Source organism: Candoia aspera, chromosome 1 (genome assembly GCF_035149785.1).
Source record: "Candoia aspera isolate rCanAsp1 chromosome 1, rCanAsp1.hap2, whole genome shotgun sequence".
Taxonomy (NCBI): domain Eukaryota; kingdom Metazoa; phylum Chordata; class Lepidosauria; order Squamata; family Boidae; genus Candoia; species Candoia aspera.
Window position 1 is genome coordinate 312411227 of NC_086153.1, and position 22552 is coordinate 312433778.

The window sequence follows — 22552 nt, forward strand, 5'->3', positions numbered from 1 at the left end:
AAGAAGAAAGTGCAAAAGCTGGCTTGCAGCTAAACCTCAAAAAAACCAAGATTATGGCAACCAGCTTGATTGATAACTGGCAAATAGAGGGAGAAAATGTAGAAGCAGTGAAAGACTTTGTATTTCTAGGTGCGAAGATGACTGCAGATGCTGACTGCAGTCAGGAAATCAGAAGACACTTAATCCTTGAGAGAAGAGCAATGACAAATCTTGATAAAATAGTTAAGAGCCGAGACATCACACTGACAACAAAGGTCCGCATAGTTAAAGCAATGGTGTTCCCCGTAGTAACATATGACTGCGAGAGCTGGACCATAAGAAGGCTGAGCAAAGGAAGATTGATGCTTTTGAACTGTGGTGTTGGAGGAAAATTCTGAGAGTGCCTTGGACTGCCAGAAGATCAAACCAGTCCATCCTCCAGGAAAGAAAGCCAGACTGCTCACTTGAGGGAATGATATTAAAGGCAAAACTGAAATACTTTGGCCACATAATGAGAAGACAGGACACCCTGGAGAAGATGCTGATGCTAGGGAGAGTGGAAGGCAAAAGGAAGAGGGGCCGACCAAGGGCAAGGTGGATGGATGATATTCTAGAGGTGATGGACTCGTCCCTGGGGGAGCTGGGGGTGTTGACGACCGACAGGAAGCTCTGGCGTGGACTGGTCCATGAAGTCACGAAGAGTCGGAAGCGACTGAACGAACAAACAACAAACAAAATAGGGTGCTTTGTAAAGGCTTACTAAGGTTTCTCAACCACGGCAACTTTAAGATGTGTGGACTTCAAATCCCACACTCTAGGAGTTGAAGTCCACACAACTTAAAGTTGCCAAGGTTGAGAAACCCTGGCTTAGACTACCGCACCTAATATTTAAACCCGGGCTCTTTGAAAACCTCTGAGTACATTCAGTTCAGGTTAGGGAGCTGTGGGGAATAAGCCAACTGGCTGGAGAGAGATGGGGCGTCCCAGTTCTGCCGCCACCCGGGCCTTCGCGCTTGCCTCGGGGCCGACCGACTAATCCGAGGCCTCCGGAGCCCGTTACGAGTCAGCGGCAAGGCGGCTCCGCCTCCACGCCATCAACGGCAGCGGCAGCACTATTCCAGAGCCATTGCCAGCCAGACTCGCTTCGGCTAGGAGCTGCCGCTGTCCTCGGGTGAACTCGGCTCGTTGGCTGCCGCAGAGGGAGCCGGGGGCGCGCAAGGCTACGGCAGAAAGGGAGGGAGGGAGGCAAAGAAGAAGATTGAAAAACGCCCCCTCCCTCCTTGGAGGCACATAGAGAGAGCGAGAGGCTACAAGCCTTTCCACCCCCCACCCGCCCTTGCCAAGTGGGGAGGAGGGAGGGAGCCCTAAATAATCATTCCGCAGGGAAAAAGACAGGCAGCCGGGAGAGGTAAGATCCGAGGGAAGCGAAAGAACTAAGGGGAGGTACAAACATTTACAGAGTGGGGGAGCCCTTGTCAGGAGAGGCGCGTCGAGGAGGCGCACTCAGGCGGCCCGATCCTACGCAGAATTGCTTAGAAGGCCTCAATCAGATGCATTCCTCAGTAAGTAAATGCAGAGGATTGCAACCTCGTTCTCTCCTTCACTTGGGCGTGTATGGGGAGGGTAGAACTGCAGAAGCCTTGGAGAGGTCTGCGGGCCTGGTAATCGGGGGCCCGGGTTTAAGTGAGCGGGAGCAGAAATCTAAAGGGCGAGGACCGGCAGGTCTGGGTCGAGAGAGATTCTAGCCCCAGCCCGCTCCGTGAAACGCTTTCCTCCTCTTTTAATGAGGATCTCGGCCAGTCTCTTGGTGAACTGAAAGTGAATAGAAACCCGATTTGACGAAGTAACACCTCTCCCCACCCCGCCAAAAAGCAAAGGCCGAGCAAGGCAAACGAGCGTGTAGATATCTTCACTTCTCCTCCGGGGGACATGGAAGGGGGGTACTTCCGCTCTGTTCCCCGCGTTTCGAGAAATGAGGGCCCTCTGGTCGTCTTGCGTCAGCCAGTCGCAACCCGCGTTCCCTTGGCCGAAGGTGTAATTATTACCTAATCTCACAAGCTTATCCCGAAGACCCATGACAGGGAGGGAGGACCGAACAGGCTGGAGCGACGGAGGGGGAGGGATGGCGGGCGTCAAGCTAGCTGTGCCCTCGGTTGCCCTTTCCGCAGAAGTCGTCGCTGTTCCTATTAATATGATTGCATCAGGGCAATGGCGCTCTCGACGGGTGCGTGCCCCGAGAGCTTAGAAGAGGAAGGCCCTGAGGAGGCGGCTGCGGGCGGGTTCCTCTCGGAACGCCGGTCTCCCCTTTCTCCTGTCGGATGCGTGTTTGAACCTGCCCCTCGTGCGCTTCTCTTTCGCCACGTTGTGGCTCGTCCTCTCTCGGCTGCCTTTCGCTTATTTCGTTAGCTGCGACCTCCACCTGCTTAACTGTAAACAGACAAACTGCAAGTCTCGCCAGCCTGTTCCAAGATCCTCAGCTGTGGCTCGACTTCCGGGGCTATTCCGGGTTGCCTTTGGGCGCTCGCGGCGTGCTAAGCGCTGTACAACCGGACGACGTGACGTAATCGCAGCAGTAACCTGTGACGGAGGACCAAAGCAGGGCTACTGGGAAGGGCAACGTCCGACAATGAAGAGCGGGCGTGGGGGGAATCGGGAGCTGATGGGTATTTCTGACCATTTATACAGCGCTTTCAGTGGGAATGGTGCTTTCCCTAATTTAACGTTTGATAGTGGGGAAACAATCAAAGATGGCTGGGATGATAAGGGATCACGGGGAACAAGCCTGCAAATTAATTTTGCTCATAAGCAAATATCCTGGTTTCAAGAGGTCTTGCCCGCCAGTAAGTGGCATAGTGTCGTTTTGGGGTGTAAGGGGCCAGTTAAGGTAGCGAGATCTGGACTACAAATATTTGGACGACCACTGGGAGGGTCAGAGAGTTAGTTTTGTTTTTCTTGTATTTTTGCTGTCACTTAGTGGTCATCCTGATTGTTACAACCCAGATACAGTGGACCAGCAGTGATTTGAATCATCAGGTGGGACCTTATTTGCTTGCCAGTTTTTCCATTAATTAACATTAATGGAATGTTAATACCTTCCTCCTCCTGCAGAGCCTCAGCACACACACACACACAGGCTCAGTAGTTGCAGAGGAAGCTAATGGATTGGAAAATCACAGGGACACACACAGGCTCCAACACTTCCCAGTAGAACCAAACTCAGCCAGAGCTGATGGGAAGGCACAAAGGTCTTTCTGTCGCTGAAAAATTAAAGAAATTTATTAGGCATAATAAAGAGGAGTTTGAGAAAGGTCAGACAGGATGTGGTTGAAGATGAACGCCACCCCTAAATCCCACTACTTTCAGTGATAGCTTTTGAAGGATTTTTGAAAATTCTTAACAATTTTCATCTGTGGCTTTGAAGTGCTTGATTTGCTTAAGAGTACATTACTTTTTTCTCCACCCCAAATTCTCACCAGCATCATTCATCTGCAGGAAGGTTTGCATTAATATGTGTTCCTCTAATTTTGGCAGTACCATTAGGAGGTAAATAGCAGAATCTATCCTCCCCAACTGCTGTAGAATATTTGGCAATATGAATGAGCAGTGACCTGGGTGCTAGAATGTCAGTGTGCATTCTGCATCCCATAAATAATGCAATCCCACGCATAGGATTGCAATGAACATTAGCCCCACTGAATCCAGTGCATTCCATTTGGCAGTTGGGTTTAAGAAGAAAGGGAGGGAGGGAGGTTTGGCCTAGTGGTTAAGGCAATGGGTTGGAAACCAGGAGAGACTGGGTGTTCTAGTCCTGTCTTTGGCATGAAACCAGCTGGCTGACCTTGGGCCAGTCACTCTCTCTCAGCCCAACTCACCTCACAGGGTTGTTGTTGTGGGGAAAATAGGAGGAGGAAGGAGTAATAGGTATGTTCGCTACCTTGAGTTATTTATAAAAATAATAAAGGCAGGATTGAAAATAAATAAAATAAAAATAATACAAAATAAAAAACCCACCCACCACTCCAATTTCACAGGACATGTTCCTAGCTCCTGATAATTCCTTCTGGTTCCTGAGACCTTCCGGCCCACAGGTGAGGGAGAATAGGTCCCTTCTGTCGGGGCGGTGCTTGCTTGCAAGGAGCTAGTCAATAAGCCTGAGAAATGTAATGCAGACCGTTGGGAGGCTTGCAGGTAACCCCACCGCCCGGGTTGCTCCGCCGGGAGAGAAAATTTGACTCGGCGTTGCAGCCTTGGACCGCCTCCGGTTGCAAAGCAGGGGAGAGGCGGCAGAGCGAGCGCGTACGTAGCCCTGCCTGGGATTATAAGGACTTTATCCTCAGATGACTCTGTTGCCGCCTCCGCCTCCTTCCCGCCGCTCTTATGTCTCGCTCTTCTCCCAGGGCGTTCGCAAATAGGATTTTAAGCTCCAGCTGAGTGATTATTGAACGATCGTGTTCGGAGGAGATAAGAAGGGGAATTTTTTTCCCTGAATCATCGCAAACTAGCCTTGCCTTCAATTTCCCTTCAACTCCCACACCCAGCCTCTCTCATATCCTTCCCCAAAGCCCCAGTCCCAAGCTGATCAAGAAGCCAGGCTCCTTGACGTTTAACACTCCGGGTAAGGAACCGGCAAGTTCGCTTTTGTTCAGACGTACACGGATTTAGACGCACACGAAGCTTGTTCAAGTCGGTTCAGGACAGGCGGGCATACACGATCCACTACTCATTTCAGGAGTAAATGCTGTATGAAATATTGATATATTTTGCCTTGACATTGAAAAAGAGGAGGTCCAGAGTGGCTTACAAAACTGACACCCTTATAGAATCGGAGTAACGCACCTAGTGAGGCTCAAGCCACGTGACACTTCAATCGGAGAGATGTATAGAACCTGTTCCTCTACCTGGGAGTGAGAGTCATTGAAATCAATGGAGCTCACGTTGGGTAGATCGCATTGCACAGCTTCCGACGGGGGATTGTTTTCGGCCGAGGGTACCCGATCCTTCAGGTGTGGTTTTGTTCTGATTTTTCAATTTTGTCATAATATCGTGGCCTTCACACTCAGGCTCAGCTCACATTTTTACGCCCTTACTTGAGGCAGCGCAGCAAGCCCCACTAAGACCAATGGGTGTTACTTCTTAGTAGACATGAACAGGCTTGCAAAGTCAACTGATCTTTAATAAGAAACTAACACGCAGCGCGATCCTGTGTTGTTGATATAGTTCTCTCCCCACACCCCCCAGGGCAGTAATACTTAGGCCTAAGTAGCTGCAGCCTTACTCCCAAGAAGGAGCGTTTAGGACCGCAGCCTTACTTTGGGTTGGCAAACACCGATTTCTTTGGGGAAAGTGGGAAGGGTTGCGCTGGGCTTCGGGAGGCTCTGGGTGCGTAGCGCTCAGATGAACTGGGCGCCCTGCCTGGAACGGGAGAGAGAGAGGAAGTGAGGACGTCTTTTTAAAAGAAGGGTTTCTCAACCTGGGCAATTTTAAGATGTGTGGACTTCAACACCCAGAATTTCCCAGCCAGCTTGAATTCTGGGAGTTGAAGTCCACACATCTTAAAGTTGCCCATGCTTTAAAAGCTCCGCGATCCGAGAGTTCAGCGCCTCTCTTCGGCTCTCAGGTGGTTTAACCTCCCAGTTTTCTCCCAGGGAAACAGCTTCAAGCAAGGCTGAGACAGCTTAGCCTGGGAAGTCGGAACCCCATCCCGGAAGAAGGCAAAGGGCAAACCGGTTCCGTGCTGTTGCCACGAAACCGCAGGCGGGGACGTACCTGGGAAGAGTCGCCAGGAGTCGAGCTGGACTTTGCTTTACATCCGGCCAACTTCGGGTGCCTTTTTATTATCGTACCTGTGCAGTTGTTCAGCTGGATACTTACCATCCTCACCTCAGTTCCCAATCGTTTCCTTTATTTCACGTCCCCCCTCTCTTAAGACTTCTGAAGGGAGAGAAGGGTTGGATGCCCTCCCGACATAGTACCCCCCGCCCCGGCAAGGGAAACGCCTGCCCCACCCCGAAAGGCTTTGGAGTGTGTTTGATATTAGATTCGGCTTCCCTTCCTGAGTTCGGTTTTGACGGACGACGCGGCACGGCTGGTTAAGCCGGCAGAAGGGTCGGAGTTGGTTGATTTAGCTTCTTCCCCCTCCCCGGGAAGTTTCCCGAAAGCTCGGGGCTCGGCGGAAAAAGCCGAGCGGTGGGTTTGTGAGACTTGGTCTGTGGGCGGGGAAAGGAGTGACCGCTACCCAAATGAGCCGGGAGAGGTGGGCTGGGGCTGCTGCTGGCGAAGTCAGTTTCTGCCAGCTTAAAAGCTAGAAATGAAGTATATTATAGCATCAGATTCCGTGGGCTTCAGCCCGCTCCGTCGGATAAAAGTTCATCCTGCCGGGTCTCACTCGCGGGGCCGTCCTACAGAACTCTTCCTCAGACCGAGGTTTTGTTTCGGAAGGGAGCGAGGAGGAGGAGAAGGAATTAGTTTTACACTGTAGTCCAGATCTGCTCTTCTATTGTTATTTCTGCCTGCAGAATAGCTCTGCCCGTTTATTGGACAGCTCTGAAGAATAGCCTGCAAAATAGCTCTGCCCCAAAATAGCTACCCTCCCTGACACAAACATGCCCAATAGGGAGGGCATCGAAGGGCTAGCTTCGACTGCCACAGGGGAGCCGAGGAAATCTCGGGGGATCCTGGCCCTCCCCGCATTTACTTCGCAACTGAGGGCCGAGCAAGAGAGGGAAGGTGAGGGTCTAGAAGGCTACGACCCTGGAACTGCAATCCTGCACACAACGACGCGAGTCACATTCAGGGAAACACGTCTGCGGACAGGTGGATAGAATAGCCCTCTCTGAGAGCCCTCGCTAAACCATCTCTCTCTTACTGTTGATTTTTAGACAAACTACTGTACTGGGGAGGGGAAGCTAGGGTAGCTTGATGCGGTAAAAGTCTGCCGGGTGTGTTAAAGACAAATACAGTTCACTCTGATCCACTTTTACTAGAAATAAAGCCAGTTCAGTTTAATTCCCAACGAAGCCTGCTGTGTATATGCATATTTATAGTGGAACTGTCCCCTGAGTAAGCGTGCGCGAGATTTTAACCGTAGGGTGGTAAACCCTTTTGAAATAAATATTAGTGGGTGACATAATTCATCTGCTGGTGTTTAATTTGTGTGCCGCCGCGATGCTTCTCTAAAATCTAAAATCAGGATGACTCACTGCAGAATAAATCTTTTTTGCCGCTGCCCGGCTGGTGGAGGAGATGGCCTCAGCGAGGCCGTTTTCCTCTTGCGGGCGCCCCATCTCTCGACGGCGGCTGCGGTCGGGCATCTGATTAACCGCCTCGTGCGGGGGCGTGTCTGGTGCGGAATAACTCCGATTTAAAGGTGTCCCTCAATCAGGGTACACGGGAGAGGGTGGGGGGAGAGAGAAAGGAAGCGAGGTTCTGATGCGTGGTTTCCTTTTCAACTCTCGCCTCAACCCGCGTCGTCCTCTCCAACCCCGCATCTTTCCTTCTTTGTTCGTCAGTTTATTCCGTTATTGGCTTTTTTCCCCCAGCCTGCCTCGTTACAGGCGCTTTTCACCCATCCTGGCAACCAGTGGTCAAGATGATAGATTAGCGTGGAATATGCGGGTCGGGACGAAAGCGGAATCCATTTCGGAGCGGTGGCGGTCGAATCCTGTAGTGCTGTGCTAGGGAGTGGCAACCAGATGGATTGCCCGGCATTTTCCGCAAATATCGGCAGCCAGACCTTTACCGCACAAAATCTTAGAGCGTCGATAGGATCGGAGAAAAAACAAGGAAAGAATCCAGCGAAAGGAAGAGGGGGCAAAGTTAGATAAGGATACTACAAAACTACCTCATCCAGGTAGTTTTCTAGGGATAATACGGAAATTGTTCGCTCCCGCCTTCTTCCAGGGTGTTTTTCCGTCTAGCCCAGTCCCTTGAGATTTCCTCGCGGCCTCCCATTAGGCAAGAATAGAGGCTAGCCAATGCATGTCCATGGGCGACCAAATGTCTACCTCCTAGGAATTAGAAACTGATTGGTTGCAGGGGAGGAGGAAGAGTCAGACACACGAGAAGTAAGTCCCTAAATGTAGCCTCTTGCTCTGCTTCTCTCTGCACGCTAAACAATTTACGTGGCAAAGTTTGGGAGAGGGGAAGTAAAATAGCAGCCGGCTTTCTAGAAAATTTGAGTTATCAAGTAATAAGGATGAAAAGGGATAAAGCTGGAAGTCTCATTAGTTTGTCAGTCCTGCTAAAAACAGACGGAACGCCCAATTACCATAAAACTTGCCTCCCCTATGTGTGACATCCTCCTGTAAAGTTTAAAATCGAAGTCAGTGTTGCCAAGTGAGGCCATGAAAGTCAGCCGGGTCGTGGGGGGGGGGGGGCACGGTGGAAGCGAAATTGCTTACACCTTTCCCCTACAACTGTCAGGAGGGAAACCTTGTTCCATGTCTGTCGCTCTTTAAAATACCGTATTCCGTTTAACTGAAAAAATAACAACAACGAAGTTAGACCGCAGGAAAATTCAACAATGGGTTAAGAAAGGAATCTGGTCAAAGGGTCGCGATCCTCACTTTGCAGCGGGTGTCCGGCCGGGTGGGCGTTTCGTGTGAATCCACGCTTTCTCTGTCTTCCCCGAAAGGAAATACTGTAGAGATCAAGTAAGCAGCAGCTGTGAGGGAAGCCTATCGGCTAATTGGCAGAACAAACTAGCACGGGCCCGGCGGGGGAACATGATCGCGGCGCTGCATAGTGTCCAGCTGGGAATGAGCAGCAGCCCCAGTAGGACCGGTCCGTAGTAACGTATCGCTCCTTTCCTTCTCATCTACCCGCCCCATCCAGTTATTTACTGTATGGAAGGATCAAAAAGAAAAACAAAACCCAACACTCGCTAAGAGAACGTTCGAAATCGGAACGCAGAACGTCCGGTGACTTTCCATTCGACGCAGAACGCGTTCCTTAACCAGCCTAATAGATCGAACGCCAGCGGGTCCTGGAACCTGCGAGATTGATCCCGAAGGTTCACAGAACCGTTTTCCGCCTGCTGTAATCGTCTCAAATAGCCTTCGCTGGTCCTTCCAGCTTTTAAAGGAAAGCCATTACGCTACAAATCTTGTCGCAAAACCTTTGTTAAAAGGGTTCTGTGTTGCTTTAATAACTTTGTATTTCATATTTCATTGGTTTTGTTTGGGGGGGGGGGGTTGGCCTTCTGAATTGCCTTGAGGAGCCTTTCTTCAGAAGGTATCATACGAATAATAGGAATAGGGATCATAACCACCACCACCACCATCACCTTGGTAGGATTTTCATTTGTGTACATTTGTTTTAGGTTACCCTATGATTTTGTATTTTGTATGTTTACTCAGGAGTAAAATCAAGCAAATGCAATGGGATTCATTCATTTACCCTGAGTCTTTCCTATCTCAGACTAGTACCTAGGGTGTTTCAAATTTCATTGTTTAAAGCAAAAATGGGAAGACTTCATGTTTAAGGGAATATACTTGTTTTGCGTTATAGGGCCATTTATTACCGCAACAGAAGCCATGGCATATATACAGAGACAGAGGGGAGGGGAAGGAGAGAAAGGGGGGGGAAATGATTTCCAAAACTGAAAGGAGCACATAATTCATCCAGATAAAACTTGATTCCTGATCATTCCAAATTTAATTTAGGAAATAATTTCTTTTGTTGCTATTATGTTAGGTAATCTACTATAAAAAATCAAGAATGGTCTCTATAGATTCAGATTTGCCTCCTGTTCATAAAATCTATGGACATTTGCTATAAACAAAGGTACTGTTTTCATTTGCTCTTGGTTAATTTTTAATTGCCATTTGTCCATTTTAAAACCCTTACTGATTAGGAAATATGCTTCATTTAATAAATTATATCAATGTCACTTTCCTTCCATGGTTGCCATCATTCATCTGTGTATGAATATAAAGTACTGTAACTAACTTTAGTGTCATTTTTTTCAATGTTAAAGTTAACTCACTTTCACTTTTCATTTTGCTTACATGAACATTCACAAGAACCAATGTCTGCATCAAAAGACATTCAGGCACCCCTACCTTAAACTTTATTTTTCCTCAAATTAAAATGCTTGGTTGACTTTCCCGGATTAAGGGCTCTTCTATTTATCAGCTTAAACTTTTCATGTGATAGGAGATAACATTAATTCCAATGACAGAAATTACAGACAGGTTCATGTGAATGGAGGAAGTCCTTTAGAAAGCCTGGCCCTACATAGTCAAATTGTGCCTAAAAACAAATTCCTCCCTAGTGTTAACTGTTCCAAGTCCAATGTGAAATGGGCTACACAACTTACAAAATCTGTAGTGTGGTTTACCTTTGTTTTGCTTTTGTAGAAATTCAGTCAAGTCTGTAACACTAGCCAAAATAGTTTGGTGTTGGAAATGTAACATAATGTAAAATGTAGTAGAATAGCCTTTCCCAATCAGGTAATTCCTAATATTAAGCTGCAGTCTCAATACTAGGGGTTATCAGATTGAGGAAGACTGTTCTATTGTATCCTTAATGGTACCCATCTCTGAGCTAGGAATCTTATCTTCATAGTTGAGTTGTCATTAAGTCCCATCCATCACACAGATCCCAGAAAGATCTCTCCATCAAAAAAAAAAGTATGCTCTAGAAGGTCCAGGAGAACAATGTTAACATTGTGTGTTATTTGTCACCTCTTAAATATGTGTCACACTCCTTAAATTCCTTCCAATCATTTTCTATAAACAATATTTTGTGGCAAGTCTCCTCCAAGGACAGGGTTGAAATCTGTTTTATTTTGATATGGAAAAATGGAAGCTTTTTTTAAAAAAGTGTACTATAATGCACTAGAGGTGGTAAAAAGAATATATTTTAATCAAATCAGCTTGTGGCTAGAAAGACCAAATGAGTTCTTTTTCTAGCCAAGAGGATTCAGAAGAAATACTATTGAAGAGAAAGTTGATCTAGTTAAAAATGATCAAGCAGATTTAGTGATCTTTCTCTATTCACAGTAGGAAAATTGTGTGTTGAGTATCCACATATCTCCCATAAAACCCCACAGAATCTTTTGGGGAAGCTGTCCATGCATGGAAAAGCATATGAAGTTATGATATAATCTGCAAGAAAGGAAAGAAATTTTAGGTGAATTGGTTTCATTTTCACACTGCATTGCATTTTACAATAATGTACTGTTTAATTGTATTAGTCTACAATGTAAGCCACCCAGAAGTCTTTTGGTTAGGGGCAGCCTATAAATAGCATATATAAATAAATAAAATCAAAAGAGGATATGCTGCTTCTAAATTACACAAAATCTTATGTACACAAAGGCGTGTCATTTAGCCATTCTGCCATCCCACATGAGCAACCTGCATCTGATTTTTAGCAGAAGACGGTTTGGGTTTTATTTCTTCCATCACAAGATGTTGTAAAAGGAAAGTCATATTACTGTAGTCTATTGTAGTCAAAAATCAGATGGAGTCTGGTAGCTCCTTTTCAGACTAACATTTTTTTTTATTAAAAGGCATGAGCTTTTGTAAAGTTTGCTACTTGAATAATGATGATTTACCAAGGTAGAAAAAATCTTTTTGTCTTTTTATCTCAGAATAATCCTATGAAGATGGTTAGGCTGAAAGGCAGTGCCTTGAACCTCAGTTTTCACTCCAGCTTTACCACTCCAAATGAATTTTGCAATTCATTAAATTCTATAGCACTTCTCTAAGTCCAAAGTATCATTGCCTCTCACATATCTGCCAGTTGACAACACACTGACCCAATCTTATGCTTCACTGACAGTTTAGTACTGATGTCAACATTCCAGAAAATTAAATGGCTCATTACCATATGCTAGCTTACCTTCCATTTTTATTTTATTTGGTTTTATTTTATCACACTTCTACTTTACTTAGCTCTAATTTTGCTGATTTGGTTTGTGTGTGGGCAAAGTGTATCTTCATCTGGTCCTGTTCTATTTATGTTTTATGAACATTATTGCCCTAATAAAATGTCCATTTCACCTAAGGCAGGAATAGGTAGAAAATTGTTTAAAACTTGTTAAAAAAATCTCAGAGTGGCTTGAATGTTTGTTTAGCAATGTTTAACAATGGTAACAACAGAAGGATTCTCTTTCATGTAACAAATTACGGTGCTGAAATTTAAAAAAACCTGGGATACTGGGAGCAGATTTGTATACAGAATTGCAAACTCCATCCAGTTCTGGTACTCTAAACTAATCCCCAACTCTGAAATTCTACATAGGTATTATTTGTACCAGGCTCCAGGTGGTGAATTCCAGTAAAAACTAAAGTAGATGTTTTCTTACTTCTGATATAAATGTGACAAAATCTGCTTTTTCTTCTCCCTTTTTGTTTCATACTGCTTTCCTAAAATTGGTCAAAAATGTTGAACTTTACACTCAGTCCTTCCAAGGGCAGCATCATGCAAATAGGTAATCATGGATGTAACCACACAGACAATGCTTTCATCTAACTCAGTGTTTCTCAATGTCAGAGCCTTTAGGATGTGCAGACTTCAATTCCCAGAATTCCCCAGCATGTAAAGATCCCTACTGTGGTATCTGGTTGCTGTACCTGTCTTTATGCATTAATAAATCCAACCGAACATAATCAGAGTATTTTGGACTATTTAGTAACTTGTATGATAACTTTTTATGTGACCTCTTGACAAGCTGTTTTAGTTGATCCGTATCTTCTAGCAGTGTTTTCCATCAGAGCTATTTATTATTTTATTTATTTATTTATTTATTTATTTATATATATCAAACTTTATCACCACCCATCTCCCTCCCAAGGAGGGACTCTGGGCGGTTTACAATAAAAACGATACAATAAAAAAATGTATGCATGTTTACTTCTGAGTCACTCATTTACCTGCAATGGAACTAAGGCTTTGTATAATTTCCTGGGTGCAAGCCCCATTACAGGACAGTGAGAGTATCTGATCTGAGTAAACACCAGGGATATCCGCAGGGCAATCAAAAAAGTCAAGATGGCAGCCACACCAGGCAATTAAAGCCCTGTCCCTTTTTACATGCATTATGATGTATCCCCCTGCAGATATCCCTAGTAAACACACAGAGATAAGGTTGTTCCATAAATTGATTGACTGCTACCAGTCTTCAAAAACACCTGGCTTCCAAAGCGCCATACACAGTTCAACGGCCACTGGACTGAAAGGAAGCTAGGTTTTGAAATTCTGGCAGGGATGACACTGAATACAATTCAGACTGGATTTTCTGTTGCCCATATTACAGGCCTTTTTTTTTTAATGAATAGCTACAAAGTGAGGGCACTTCGGTCATTTTGAATGAATGTACCTGCTGGCTGAGTTCACACGACACACAACACTCTATATCCAGAAATGGATGAAACCAAAGGCAAAAATGGGTGGTATTGGCGAGTGCAGGACACACATGCTTCTGTAAGAGAATATAGGCTTGATTCCTCTCCCCATTTTTGTCTCCTGGTTGGGTTTAGGATTGTCCATTGCTGGTACTCAACCCTTGGGAAGTTACGAGGAAACATACACTCTTGATGACAAAAAAATCCACATCCCTGCTTTATACATATGAGAAATTGACTTATGAGACAGAATCCTTAACTGCTAGAATGGGATGTAACACTTCAGTTTAAAGGCCATTGAGACCATTTGAAGATTTACCTCCCCTGCAGAATACATAATTTCTTTCATACAAAACTACAGTCAGGGTTTAAGGTTTAGTCCATTGGGTAAACTCAGCCAGGATGTATACACAGTATATACATAATGACATAACGTAATCACTTGATGTCCCCTTATGTGTAACATTCTACACATTCAGTTGATGCCCCTCAAGTACCAAACCTTCATAAAGAAATATATATTCCCACATGCAAATCAGACCTCAACCTTTAAACTGTTGCTGTATTGATATTTGGTAAAAGGTAGTTAAAGTCATTAAAAATTGTCTTCAAAAGAATAGATACTGGAAACTTCCATTCATAACTTCAGTGTATATAAAAGGGAATGAACTGAAATGAGATCTTAGGTCACCTAATGGTCTGTAGCCCCCTACTGGTCAATGTACTGTATGATACATATAGGATGAGCAAATACAATTGTTTTGCGTATGATGTCCTAACTATACTTAGATTTGTTTTGTTGTTTTTTGTAAAAAAAGCTCATGCACAGTGCCATCTGGAAATGTTCTCTAAGTAGGGAGAGTTCCAAAACTTGTTATAAAGCTGTAATTTTGACTGTACCTTCCATATGGGAAAGTCTCCCATTTTATGGAGATAGAAATTATTAAATATATCACTGTAGATGTAGATTTATGGAAATGAAATGAAATGAAACGAAATCAAACATAGTTTTTATTTGGCCTCACCCACTGTTTTTTTAGTGTGTCACCTGGCATGTAATTCAATCCCAAGTGTGTGCTTGTTGCTCCAGAAAAGGTTGAGCACTGCAGACATAAGCAAAAGGAGCAAAAGAAGCTCTTGGTTGTTACAGTTCTTCACTCTACTATGTAGCGTGTTCCTCCAATTTAACTTTATAGTTGCACAGAAGGCCAGTGCAGGCATTCACCCACATGTGAGTAAATTTAAGTCTGTAGGAAAAATATAATGAATGCCTGCCCCAGCATCAGCACATTCCTGGCCAATTCAGTCATGAAGCCCAAGATTGATCAAAAGTCTCCAAGTGGGTTTGACTAAACATGCTAACATATAAGATGCCTTATCTGCATCTGGAGACCCTGGGTCTGGGATGTGATCAGTGTCTTGTAAGGGGAGAGTGATGCCAGCAGTCTTGAAGGAGGCTGCAGTGCATGCCCTGAACGAGCAGACTTCCTTGGACCAAGCCACATTATATTACTAGATCCAACCTCCTCTTTTGGGAGAAGGTTGTCAAGAAGATAATGGTGCATCATTTGCAGAATGCCCTTTTTCAGTCAAGGTTCAGGCCCAGGCAAGGGACAGGAACAGCATTAGTTACTCCTGTTGATGACCTGCCTCAGGACCAGAATGGGAGTAGTGCAATCTTTCTAGTTCTATTAAGACCTCCCAACAGCAGGTTAGTACCATTAGTCCTAGTACTTTTATGAATTGCTTGCAAGGGATAGGATTTATGGTATTGTTTTACAGTGGTTCCTCTCCTTAGTTATTGGGACAATTCTAGTTGGTGGTGATAGGAATGAAAGGTCAGGTCAGTGGACACTTGTGGATTGCCTGAGGTTTTAGTTCTCTCCTCCCTACTCTTTAATATCTATATGAAACCCCTGGGAGAGGTCACCCATCAGATTGGGGAAAGTGTCATCAGTATGCTGTTGATAGTTAATTACGTATTATGTATCTTTATTCCGGCCTAAACTGGAGATATTCTGGAAGTTCTGACTCAGTGTTCGGAAGTGTGGAAGTTGCTCAATCCAGTCTGGATTGAGCAATAGAGGCATAAGATGAACTCTAGCAATATGGAGGTACTGTTTGTGCTTAGAAGTTCCATGTCTGCTCCAGTGTTAACTCTGAATGCAGATGCACTCCTCTAAAGGAGCACATCCACTAACTGAGGATCTCCCTAGATGGGTAGATGGTGTCTAAGGCCAGCCTTGGCTGGAGTGCCAGTTGAGATTCTACCTGGAGCAGAGAAATGAGCAGTGCTTATTCATTCTCATAACATCACACATCTAGATTACTGCAAAGTGCTATACATAAAGCTGTCTCTGAAGGTCACTCAGAAAATTCAGTTCTTGCCAGATGCAACAGCTGGTTTATTAGCAAGTAATACCAATGCAATGGGCCATGCATTGGCTTCCAAGAGGTTTCTAAGTGGAATTCAACATGCTGGTCTTAGTCTGTAATGCTCTTTGTGGCTCCAAGTACCTTCAGGTGTCTTCTACAAACCAAAGTGATCTGCCCAGTTTGTGTGTCCTAGGAAAATAGCCCTCTCTGTATTTAATTTAGGTTTAATAAATACAAACTTAAATTAAAATGAATTAAAATTCAGATTAATTCTAAAGCAGAAATATGCTTTTCAGATTCAACTTTTGTATTTTTTTCTCGTTCATGAAAAAGGGGCATGTGTGAAAACAGCTGAGAGACATTTCACAAAAGGTATCTGGGTTTTTGGCAGGGAATAGAATTCCCCCAATTTTGCCACTCCATGCACGTTCATAAAGATGATGCGGTCCCCATGGATATCCCTGAAATAGTATATGCCTGAAATACAAACTGAAATTTGAAAAGAAATAAGCTAAATCTAAATAATAGAAATAAAGGGAATTTTTTATGAAAAAGGAAAAAGAAAGAGATCAGAAAAAAATTAGACCTGGAAAACAAAAAGCAAAAGGACAAAAAATAAAAAAAACACTGAGCTCACTCCCAGCCTATATTCACTAAAATACGTGAGTCTAGCAATGTAGGTCTCAGGACCCTTCTGTTCCTACTGGCCTTCGCAGAGGTTTTCCTATTTCCTGCTCTGTCTATTCAGTTGCTTGCATTCTTAGTTTTATGCCAGCAACTGCAGTCAGCTGGAAATTGCAGATAGACAGAATGGTCTCAAGGAATAAAAGTTGTCATTTATAACTAAAATAGTATAATTATCATATCAAGTTTGTAATTATCATTATGAATATTTTGATATTGGTACCATAACCTTTTCAAGAAAGCATGGCTGGATATTCCAGAAAAGGAGCACCCTCAACAGCTGATCAAATTACAAAAAGCTATTTTTGTTGTTGTTGTTGCTGCTGTTGTTCCTTTTGTGATTCATGCTCCTGCTGAGAACATCCAATGAGATCAGTGGAGAGTTATCTAGATTTAGGCTAGGGATCTGATCAATTCTGACAAAGCAGTCAGATAAGCATAAAATAAATATAAGGAATGGTGTTGTCATTAGACAGAAAGCTCAGACAATTATTGCATTCATCTTGGAAGACAAAGGATACTTCTATGTCTCATTTTGAAATAGAGTTGTACAGTAATATAATAGTTTTATCCATAAACATTTCATTGACAAATACGATTTTTTCCCTCCCATTTAGTACTATGAAATCTACTTAAAAATTTTTCCTATGTTTCCTGGATCAGTAATGTAACATTTCATAAACTTTGAATTTTCCCATCAACATGTCAGTCTTAACATCTTAGACAGCAGGTATCTGGGTCTATATAAATTTGCATTTATATAGCAAAAATATAAATAAACAAGAAGAATTGGATTATCTACATGTCTGTTAGAGACACTGTGATCCAATGGACCAGCAAATTGTCAAATAAATGGCTGAAAAATAACTTGGTAGCTTTCCCCAGAGTCGATTCCAGGTTTGAGGCGACTTTGACTCAAGAACCAATTGGAGGCTTTCCTACTGTTGAGCCCTATATAACCTAGATAGTTGTAATCTCAGAACCATGGTGTAATACCACATAAAGCTGCCATTTAAATTTGCCATGATCCTCCTGACAAAGCATTGCTCCATATCATGCTGGGACATTTAAAGAACAGCTAGATCTAATCATTCAACATAGCTTGCAATTAGAGACCTAAAAATAAATTAAAGGGAAGAACAAGGGAGTGTCACATTGTGGGTCACAGTAGGATTCTAGGATCTAGGTCATTGTTTAATATCTTGACTCCAGCTTTGGCTTCTTCCTAATAGCATGCTTCCCAGTTTGAGAGAGTAGAGCAGATCTGGGTACTTTATTTTGCACAAGGTCATCAGTCCTCTGGTATCATCTGATTTCCCAAGCAAGGAAGAAACTTAGCTGTAATGCAATAACCCCAACTTGAACTTCCTGAGATCCCCACCTCTCTCAGTCAGCTGGCCTGATGGTGCAATGCAGAAAGAACAGTAATTGGCCTATGCTGCCCTCAGTTTATCTTCCACAGTGTCTGTATAGTTATGGAAATTCCTTGGCTCATAAACATTTTTCAAGTCAGACACCTTCAACCTATTAATACTTTTCTCCTATAAAGTGTTGACTTTTGTCATGGGATCTTGGCCTTCATCACTGGATGTTTTTGCTACATGACCCAGAGTTCCACAGATGTATTTAGCACTACCAATAAAATATTCTATGACTATGTCAGAGCATAATCTGTAATACATTTGCATTAGGATTCTATGTTTTTAAAAAAATCTAAATCCAAACATTGGTCAACTTCATAGGACTTACACACCCAAACTGAGGAATTTTGGTAGATTATACAACCTGGATATATTAACCTTATATCTAATATTTCTGATGCACTTTCAAAGTAGATGCAGTAAGGATGTGATTCTTCATTCAAGATTTGCAGTCATCAGCCACCCCATATTTTATTAAACTAATAATGTTTTGGCCAGTCAGGGTCAAAGTGAGTTCAATAAAACAATATTCAGATAGAAACTAGAAAGTATAGTTCCACCATTGGGAAGTGTTCCTTGATCTTAAACTCTTTCTCGATATTCAGATGGCCACAGTGGTTCAAAAATTAACTCTAATTATTTGGTAAATGTGATTTTATTTTCAGTATGCTAACTGAGTAATAAAATACTTATTGTAATGTATTGTCATGCTTTTTTCAAATGTTGACCCTTCTGGTAAAATCCTGAAGTAGCAGGTAGGATGGAGAAAACTCATTTGCACTAAAATCTAAAAGCTGGGCAGGACCTGCCAAGAGCAGTTTCAGAACTGCCAGTTCTTTAAAAACTTAATTTGACTGATACAGTTCCACATTTTATTCATGGCAGTAAGGGGTTCTCCTTCAGCAAAGGATCATTACCTTGTCGTGGTGCTGGAGCTTGAGCACCTCAGTGATGCCATGAGCTAAACCGTGAAGGGCCACCCAAGACGGGAAGGTCATGACAGAGAGGTCAGACTAAATGCGACCCCTGGGGAAGGTAATGGCAACCCACCTCAGTATTCTTGCCGTGAAAACTAAATGGATCAGTACAACCAGAGATATGTCGGTATACCATCGGAAGATGAGACCCCCAGGTCGGAAGATGGTCAAAATGCTACTGGGGAGGAACAGAGGATGAGTTCAACTAGCCCCAGACGTGATGACGCAGCTAGCTCAAAGCCGAAAGGACGGCTAGCGGCCGACGGTGCTGGTGGTGAACGGCGAATCCGATGTTCTAAGGATCAACACACCATTGGAACCTGGAATGTAAGATCTATGAGCCAGGGCAAATTGGATGTGGTTATTGGTGAGATGTCAAGATTAAAGATAGACATTCTGGGCGTCAGTGAACTGAAATGGACTGGAATGGGCCACCCTGTAGTCAGAGTCCAAAGGAGCAAACAAAGGCATAGTCTGAGTCATAGTCCAAGGGGAGGGCATTGTAGCAAGACTGTCAGCCAGTCTAGGTCACAAAGGAGCAGAGTTTCAACAAGCAAGGGTTTTAGGAAACAATGGACAGAGTGTTGCTGTAAGAACTGACACCATTAGTCCCAATATTGACCCAACTCATGCACAATTGGAATATGCAGAATTCCAGTTTAATGAAGACAAGTGCACAGAACAGAAGAAAGCTGTGATTAAAAGATTCCTGCCTAAACTCACTCATTGAAACTTTCCACACCCCACTCCCCCGTCCTGTCTGTTTCTCGCCCAACCTCTAACAGTCAGCCATACCAGCCACAGATGTCTCTGGCAGTATGACCTTGACTCCCCCTTTTGAGCCCAGACAACAGTAATTCACACTCTTTGCAATTCCCCCCTCCCATCTTCCTTCTTGACACATGTTGATCCATCATTGCAGACGATCACAATCAATCCTTTGATTGTGGAGTCTGACAGTTGGGTAAATGGAATGTTTGTTCACAGCGGAGGCTTCCTGGGTGGCAATGGTTCTTAAATAGGTTGCTTGCTACAAGTGCAGGCAGTCAAAGGCAGGAACACCCTTGAGGGGCAAGAAGCCATGCAGAACACTTCTGTGCTGCTCACTGTTCTGTGCATTGTGCTGTAGGGATGGGGGGATGTCCTGGATCCAGCCCATCATCACCTGATGCCTCCAGCTGCCCTGCATGTTTTCTGGTTCCATCACCTCCAGTTGCCTGGATGTTAGACTCTCCTTAAGGCTTGTATTCATCCGAAGTCTCCAGAGCGGCACCCTCCAACTCTTTGTGGCGTTGATTCAAAGCATCAGGAGTAGTGTCTTCTAGCTTGGACTTCCAAATAGAAGCTGGCCACGGCAGATGGCCCATCAAGCCAAAAAGCATAGAGTGATCTGACCATGGCAACAGTCTGATTGAGTTGTCCTCCAAAATCAGATCATATTGAAACTACACTAAGACAAAAACCAGATCTAGAGTAAATTATGTGTTGGACCTTCAATAATGTGGGACAGGTCCACGGCTGCCATGGAGGCCATGAACTCCTGAGATGCCCCAGATAAGCAGCCTTGGGGTCTCTAAAACCAGCCTGACAACAGAATCCAGCAAGTCAGGCAGGGCTGTCATTGTGCAGCAAAGAGGACAGTATACCAGCAACAATCTCAACCATTACCAAGGCCCAATTTCAACCAGAGAGCCTCACATCCAGTTATCTGTGGGGCAAAGCCTCTGAGGGCCTGTACCACCTCACAGATGACAATAGTCACCCCACCTCCTCCTCTGGAGTCTTGACTGATGCCAAACCCAAAACTAATATAGGCATATTTCAGAGAGGGGAAGGCATACTTTATCTTGCCAATATAAAAACTTCATGTATGTTCTATTCATGGCCCTTTTGTACCCTTAATGAACCTGAATAACCATAAGTGAAATTCATTCTATTTAATTAGTTAATGTACAAGATAGACAAGAATAGACTCCTGAAACTGTGAAAAAAAATCATTACCTTTTTTTTAAATTGATTTAGCTGCATTAATGCCAGGTAGATGTAAGCATGTGTGTTCATTGCTGTGTCATCTGTTCCTTTGCATAACAGAATGTGTTTTAGAAAGATTCTTACTGGAAGCCCTGGTTGAAGAAAAGATGAATGTCATCTTTAGAGCTGCTGCTTTTTATTGGCTCTGCTTCTGTGATACTAGCAGCAATATAGATACTCAGAAAAGTTGAGTATCTATAGTTGAGCTTTCCTATTGTTTCTCCTGGATTTTCCATCACTCAGCTTCATTGGATGGGTCCCTATTCTATTATGAGAGAGACAAAAACGAGAGAGACTTCCCCAAAATATTTTTTCTACAGTAAGAATAATCTTATACACATCTCACTTTTTTTTTCAAATCATCAAGTCCAATTGTTGAATGTCTCCTTTTTGTGGAATCACTCCAGTCCCTTGAGTACTTTGATTGCCCCTTCATGTTCTTTCTATAGTTCTATACGATTCTTTTTGAGATGCAGTGAATAAAATTATATCTAATACAATGTGGTCACACCAATGACTAGGTAGGTGGATAGATGAAGGCTGTGCACACTTTGAAAGTGATTTGGAAAATGTGCTTCAGCCCTCCCACAAGCAGACTATAGCCTCTTTCTATGATTCTTTAAAGGAGCCCAACCTCTTTTTGGCTCCTATATGAGCCTGAAGAAAGTGCCACTGCTTTAAAAGTCACCTTAATGTTAATAAGTAGATTCTTTAAAGCAGCAGTGTACTGTATATTCAGGCTCATGCAGAAGCCTGAAAAATGAGGGTCTCCTTTAATGAACCATGGAAAGGTGCTGTGCTCCTGCTGAATCATTTTTGAAGAATGCATGGCTCTTATAAAAGCATTATGATATTATCTCTTTCATTTACTTTTATTATTTTTTTTATTAATGCCTAATGTGGAATTTGTTTTTTCCATAGCAGCCAGACATTGGGTCACTAAGTCACATAACTGAATGATTCAGCCTGTAATGGGCCATATGGGCCTAAGAACTGCCTTGCCAGATCAGACCAACTCAGTTTCTAACAATGGTCAGGAAGAAGTTTCTGGAAATAATATCCAGACTGCATACCTAAAAAATTTCATTTAACTTTCCAGCTATGTGTCATAAATTTGATTGTAAGAATCTGCTAAAATGATTAGGCTTATGATTTTGCTCAGGGTGAAGCCTGAATACTCAATTGAACTATCTCTTCCAAACTGTCTGAATCTTGTCCTAAATAGATTATTGTAGAAGTGCTTGACCGGATTCAGGAATTCAGAAGAGTTTCTTTTCTTACATGATTTAGGTTTGTCTTTCGGTCTGTCTGTCTGTCTGTTTTCTTGCTTGGCCGACTGATACATTTCAGAAATTCCTTCTGCTTTTTCATAAAGGAAAAGGAAGAAGACCCAGATTTATTTTATTATTTTATTTATTACTATTATTTTTATGCCTACACAGGGTACAAGTAAAACATAACCTGTACCATATACAAATATACATAATGATGTGTGCTGTTTTCTTTCGTATTTTTTTAATTTGATGATTTCTTGTACGCCTCCCAGAGTCAAGTTGTCTGAATTGGGCAGCCACATACATTAATTGTATTTATTTATTTAATAAATATTCCAAATAAATATCACAATATAAATTAAATTATATAATTTAAATTATATAAATATATATAATTTATATAAATTATATAAAATATATAAATTTATATAAATGTAAATAAATTATATAAATTCAGT

At 43.2% G+C, this 22552-nt stretch overlaps 1 long non-coding RNA gene across 1 annotated transcript in view; it reads left to right on the forward strand.

Annotated features, from left to right (window-relative positions):
- The first annotated feature begins 1307 nt into the window (after nt 1-1307).
- Nucleotides 1308-22552, forward strand: part of LOC134488089 (uncharacterized) — a 122897-nt gene continuing 101652 nt past the window's right edge. The window contains exon 1 of the long non-coding RNA XR_010066929.1: nt 1308-1387. This is a non-coding gene — a long non-coding RNA (uncharacterized LOC134488089). The remainder of the gene's footprint in view (nt 1388-22552) is intronic.